We start from the raw sequence: 6,000 nt of genomic DNA on the forward strand, positions 1-6,000 counted from the left end.
GAGGCAAGGTACGTGGACGACGCATTGAATGGTCCAATCCATGAGCCTCAACCCATTGCTCTCAAGGCAACAAGGAGCAAGGAGGCGCTACCTAGCAAGGTGGCGCAAATTGAGGCGGCCGGACTTAATGATGAAGAGATGGCCCTCATCATCAAAAGATTCAAGACGGCGCTAAAGGATCGCAAGGGACAACCAAGCAAGACCAAGACCAAGGGAAAGCGCTCATGTTTCAAATGCGGTAAGCTTGGTCATTTTATTGCTAACTGTCCTGACAATGATAGTGATCAAGACCAAGGGAACAAGAGGGAGAAGAAGAAGAATTATAAGAAGGCAAAGGGCGAAGCTCATCTTGGCAAGGAGTGGGATTCGGACTGCTCCTCGTCCGACTCCGACAATGAAGGACTCGCCGCCACTGCCTTCAACAAGTCATCCCTCTTCCCCAGCGAGCGTCACACATGCCTTATGGCAAGGGAGAAGAAGGTATGTACTCGAAACTCTACTTATGCTTCTTCAAGTGAGGATGAGTCTAGTGATGATGATGAGATAGATTATTCATGTTTGTTTAAGGGCCTAGATAGAACCAAGGTAGACAAAATTAATGAATTGATTGATGCCTTGAATGATAAGAATGTGCTTTTAGAAAAGCAAGAGGATTTGTTGTATGAAGAACATGATAAATTTGTAGAAGCACAAAAATCTCTTGCTTTAGAGATTAAGAGAAATGAGATGCTTTCTTGTGAGTTGTCTACATGTCATGATTCAATTTCTAGTTTAAAAAGCATAAATGATGATTTAAATGCTAAACTAGAAAAATCTAGTAAATTAACTTCTTGTGTAGAACATGTTGTGATTTGCACTAGGTGTAAAGATTTTGACATTGATGCTTGTAGTGAACACCTAGTTTCAATTTCCAAACTTAATGATGAATTGGCTAGTCTTAATGCCCAACTTAAGACTAGCAAAAGCGAATTTGATAAATTAAAATTTGCAAGGGATGCCTATACAATTGGTAGACACCCCTCAATTAAGGATGGACTTGGCTACAAGAGGGAAGCCAAGAACTTGACAAGCCATAAGGCTCCTATCTCCGCCAAGGAGAAAGGGAAGGCTCCTATGGCTAGTAGTGCTAAAAAGAACCATGCTTTTATGTACCATGATAGGAGGCAAACTAGAAATGCTTATAGGAGTTATAATGCTTATGATGATTTTGATTCTCATGCTATGTTTGCTTCTAGTTCTTCCTATGTGCATGATAGAAATATTGGTAGGAGAAATGTTGTTCATAATATACCTAGGAAAAATGTTGTCAATGTTCCTAGAAAAGTTATGAATGGTCCCTCTACAATTTATCGTGCCTTAAATGCTTCCTTTGCTATTTGTAGAAAGGATAGGAAAATAGTTGCTAGAAAATTAGGGGCAAGATGCAAGGGAGACAAAACTTGCATTTGGGTCCCTAAGGATATTTGTGCTAACCTTGTAGGACCCAACATGAGTTGGGTACCTAAGACCCAAGCCTAAATTTGCCTTGCAGGTTTATGCATCTGGGGGTTCAAGCTGGATTATTGACAGCGGCTGCACAAACCATATGACGGGGGAGAAGAAGATGTTCACCTCCTACGTCAAGAATAAGGATTCCCAAGATTCAATAATATTCGGTGATGGGAATCAAGGCAAAGTAAAAGGGTTAGGTAAAATTGCAATATCTAATGAGCACTCTATCTCTAATGTGTTTTTAGTTGAGTCTCTTGGTTATAACTTGCTATCTGTTAGTCAATTATGTAATATGGGATATAATTGTCTATTTACAAATGTAGATGTGTCTGTCTTTAGAAGAAGTGATGGTTCACTAGCTTTTAAGGGTGTATTAGACGACAAACTTTACTTAGTTGATTTTGCAAAAGAGGAGGCCGGTCTAGATGCATGCTTAATTGCTAAGACTAGCATGGGCTGGCTATGGCATCGCCGCTTAGCACATGTGGGGATGAAGAACCTCCACAAGCTTCTAAAGGGAGAACACGTGATAGGTCTAACCAATGTTCTTTTCGAAAAAGATAGACCTTGTGCAGCTTGTCAAGCAGGGAAACAGGTGGGAGGCTCTCATCACACCAAAAATGTGATGACAACGTCAAGACCCCTGGAGCTGCTACATATGGACCTCTTCGGACCCGTCGCCTATCTGAGCATAGGAGGAAGTAAGTATGGTCTAGTTATTGTTGATGACTTTTCCCGCTTCACTTGGGTGTTCTTTTTGCAGGATAAGTCTGAAACCCAAGGGACCCTCAAGCGCTTCCTCAGGAGAGCTCAAAATGAGTTTGAGCTCAAGGTGAAGAAGATAAGGAGCGACAACGGGTCCGAATTCAAGAATCTTCAAGTGGAGGAGTTTCTTGAGGAGGAAGGGATCAAGCACGAGTTCTCCGCTCCCTACACACCTCAACAAAATGGTGTGGTAGAGAGGAAGAACAGGACGCTCATAGATATGGCGAGGACTATGCTTGGAGAGTTCAAGACCCTCGAGTGCTTTTGGTCGGAAGCCGTGAACACGGCTTGCCACGCCATCAACAGGGTCTACCTTCACCGCCTCCTCAAGAAGACTTCATATGAGCTGCTGACTGGTAACAAACCCAATGTATCGTATTTTCGTGTTTTTGGGAGTAAATGCTACATTCTAGTGAAGAATGGTAGGAATTCCAAATTTGCTCCCAAAGCCGTAGAAGGGTTTTTATTAGGTTATGATTCAAATACAAAGGCGTATAGGGTCTTCAACAAATCATCGGGTTTGGTTGAAGTCTCTAGCGACGTTGTATTTGATGAGACTAATGGCTCTCCAAGAGAGCAAGTTGTTGATCTTGATGATGTAGATGAAGAAGACGTTCCAACGGCCGCGATACGCACCATGGCGATTGGAGATGTACGGCCTCAGGAACATTTGGAGCAAGATCAACCGTCTTCCTCAACTATGGTGCATCCCCCAACCTAGAATGACGAACAGGTACCTCAAGTGGAGGCGCATGATCAAGGGGGAGCACAGGATGTTCAAGAGGAAGAAGCACCTCAGGCACCTCCAACCCAAGTTCGAGCGACGATTCAAAGGGATCATCCCGTCGACCAGATATTGGGTGATATTAGCAAGGGAGTAACTACTCGTTCAAGATTAGTTAATTTTTGTGAGCATTACTCTTTTGTCTCTTCTATTGAGCCTTTCAGGGTAGAAGAGGCCTTGCTAGATCCGGACTGGGTGTTGGCCTTGCAGGAGGAACTCAACAACTTCAAGCGCAATGAAGTTTGGACACTGATGCCTCGTCCCAAGCAAAATGTTGTGGGAACCAAGTGGGTGTTCCGCAACAAACAGGACGAGCACGGGGTGGTGACGAGGAACAAGGCTCGACTTGTGGCAAAAGGTTATGCCCAAGTCGCAGGTTTGGACTTTGAGGAGACTTTTGCTCCTGTGGCTAGGCTAGAGTCAATTCGCATCTTGCTAGCATATGCCGCTCACCATTCTTTCAGGTTGTACCAAATGGATGTGAAGAGCGCTTTCCTCAACGAGCCGATCAAGGAGGAGGTGTACGTGGAGCAACCCCCTGGCTTCGAGGATGAACGGTACCCCGACCACGTGTGTAAGCTCTCTAAGGCGCTCTATGGACTTAAGCAAGCCCCAAGAGCATGGTATGAATGCCTTAGAGACTTTTTAATTGCTAATGCTTTCAAGGTTGGGAAAGCCGATCCAACTCTTTTTACTAAGACTTGCGATGGTGATCTTTTTGTGTGCCAAATTTATGTCGATGACATAATATTTGGTTCTACTAACCAAAAGTCTTGTGAAGAGTTTAGCAGGGTGATGACGCAGAAATTCGAGATGTCGATGATGGGCGAGTTGAACTACTTCCTTGGGTTCCAAGTGAAGCAACTCAAGGACGGCACCTTCATCTCCCAAACGAAGTACACACAAGATTTGCTAAAGAGGTTTGGGATGAAGGACGCCAAGCCCGCAAAGACGCCGATGGGAACCGACGGACACACCGACCTCAACAAAGGAGGTAAGTCCGTTGATCAAAAAGCATACCAGTCCATGATAGGTTCTTTGCTTTATTTATGTGCTAGTAGACCGGATATTATGCTTAGCGTATGCATGTGTGCTAGATTTCAATCCGATCCGAAGGAGTGTCACTTAGTGGCTGTGAAGCGAATTCTTCGATATTTAGTCGCTATGCCTTGCTTCGGGATCTGGTATCCAAAGGGGTCTAACTTTGACTTGATTGGGTACTCAGATTCCGACTATGCTGGATGTAAGGTCGATAGGAAGAGTACATCGGGGACGTGCCAATTCTTAGGAAGGTCCCTGGTGTCATGGAACTCTAAGAAACAAACCTCCGTTGCCCTATCCACCGCTGAGGCCGAGTACGTTGCCGCAGGACAGTGTTGTGCGCAACTACTTTGGATGAGGCAAACCCTCCGGGACTTTGGCTACAATCTGAGCAAAGTCCCACTCCTATGTGATAATGAGAGTGCTATCCGCATGGCGGAAAATCCTGTTGAACACAGCCGCACAAAGCACATAGACATCCGACATCACTTTTTGAGAGACCACCAGCAAAAGGGAGATATCGAAGTGTTTCATGTTAGCACCGAGAACCAGCTAGCCGATATCTTTACCAAGCCTCTAGATGAGAAGACCTTTTGCAGGTTGCGTAGTGAGCTAAATGTCTTAGATTCGCGGAACTTGGATTGAATTGTAGCATACATGTGTTTATGCCTTTGATCATGTTCCTTTTTGCATTTTGTTGTTTAGTATGGTGCTCAAGTTGTACAAACACTCCCTGGACCTCACAAGTCCGGTGCAAAGTGATGCACAGTTTTAGGGGGAGATGTGTTACAACTTGACCCTTTGAGACTAACCATATGCTTGAGTTTGCTTGATTTAGTCTAGAAGGAGAATTAAAAGGGAAAAGGTGGACTTGGACCATGCAAGACTTCCACTGCACTCCGATGAAAAGAGTAACTTTTCCAAGTTCATCTTTTAACTCTTATTGCCTATTTGCTCTTCATTGAAGATTTTGGTGAGGCAATGGGGTTAAAGGGCCAAGATTGATCCCGTTTTGGTGCTTGATGCCAAAGGGGGAGAAAATAAAGGCTAGAGCAATAGATGGATCAGCTACCACTTGAGAAACTTTGAAAATAGTAGAATAGAGCTTTTGGTTTGTCAAAAGTCTTGCATTATCTCTTTTGTCAAAAGTTGGGGAGAAGTGTTGATTATGGAAAAAGGGGGAGTTTTTGAAATCTTTGATCAATCTCTTTTGGAATGACTCTCTTTATGCTTCAACATGTGTGTTTGACTTAGAGATAGAGATTTGAGTTTGATTTTCAAAAACAAACCAAGTGGTGGCAAAGGATGATCCATATATGCCAAAATTGAATCAAAATAAATTTGAGTTTTATTTGAAGTGATATTGCACTTGTTCTACTTGCTTTATGTTGTGTTGGCATAAATCACCAAAAAGGGGGAGATTGAAAGGGAAATGTGCCCTTGGGTCATTTCTAAGTATTTTGGTGATTGAGTGCCAACACAAGTGCTTAAATGTGAATCTATGCCCATGGATGGACAAAGTGCAAATCAAAAGTAAAGGTATGTTTCTAAGCCTTAGTACATTGGTTTTGTGTACTAATATACTTGTCTAAGTGTTAGAAACAGAAAGAAGAAGAAAAGAAAAGAGGTGCAAAAGGCTTGGCTGTGTACAGCCAAGACTCAGCTCAGTCTGGCACACCGGACTGTCCGGTGGTGCACACTCGAAGTGAACTGGCCGCTCTCGGGAATTTCACCGGCGACGTACGGCTATAATTCACCGGACTGTCCGGTGTGCACCGGACTGTCCGGTGAGCCAACGGTCGGCCGGGCCAACGGTCGGCCGCGGAATCCGCGCGCGACACGTGGCCGAGCCAACGGTCGGAAGGGGGCACCGGACTGTCCGGTGTGCACCGGACATGTCCGGTGCGCCAACGGCTCCT

This window comes from Zea mays, chromosome 5, assembly GCF_902167145.1.
Source record: "Zea mays cultivar B73 chromosome 5, Zm-B73-REFERENCE-NAM-5.0, whole genome shotgun sequence".
In the NCBI taxonomy this organism is placed as follows: Eukaryota; Viridiplantae; Streptophyta; class Magnoliopsida; order Poales; family Poaceae; genus Zea; species Zea mays.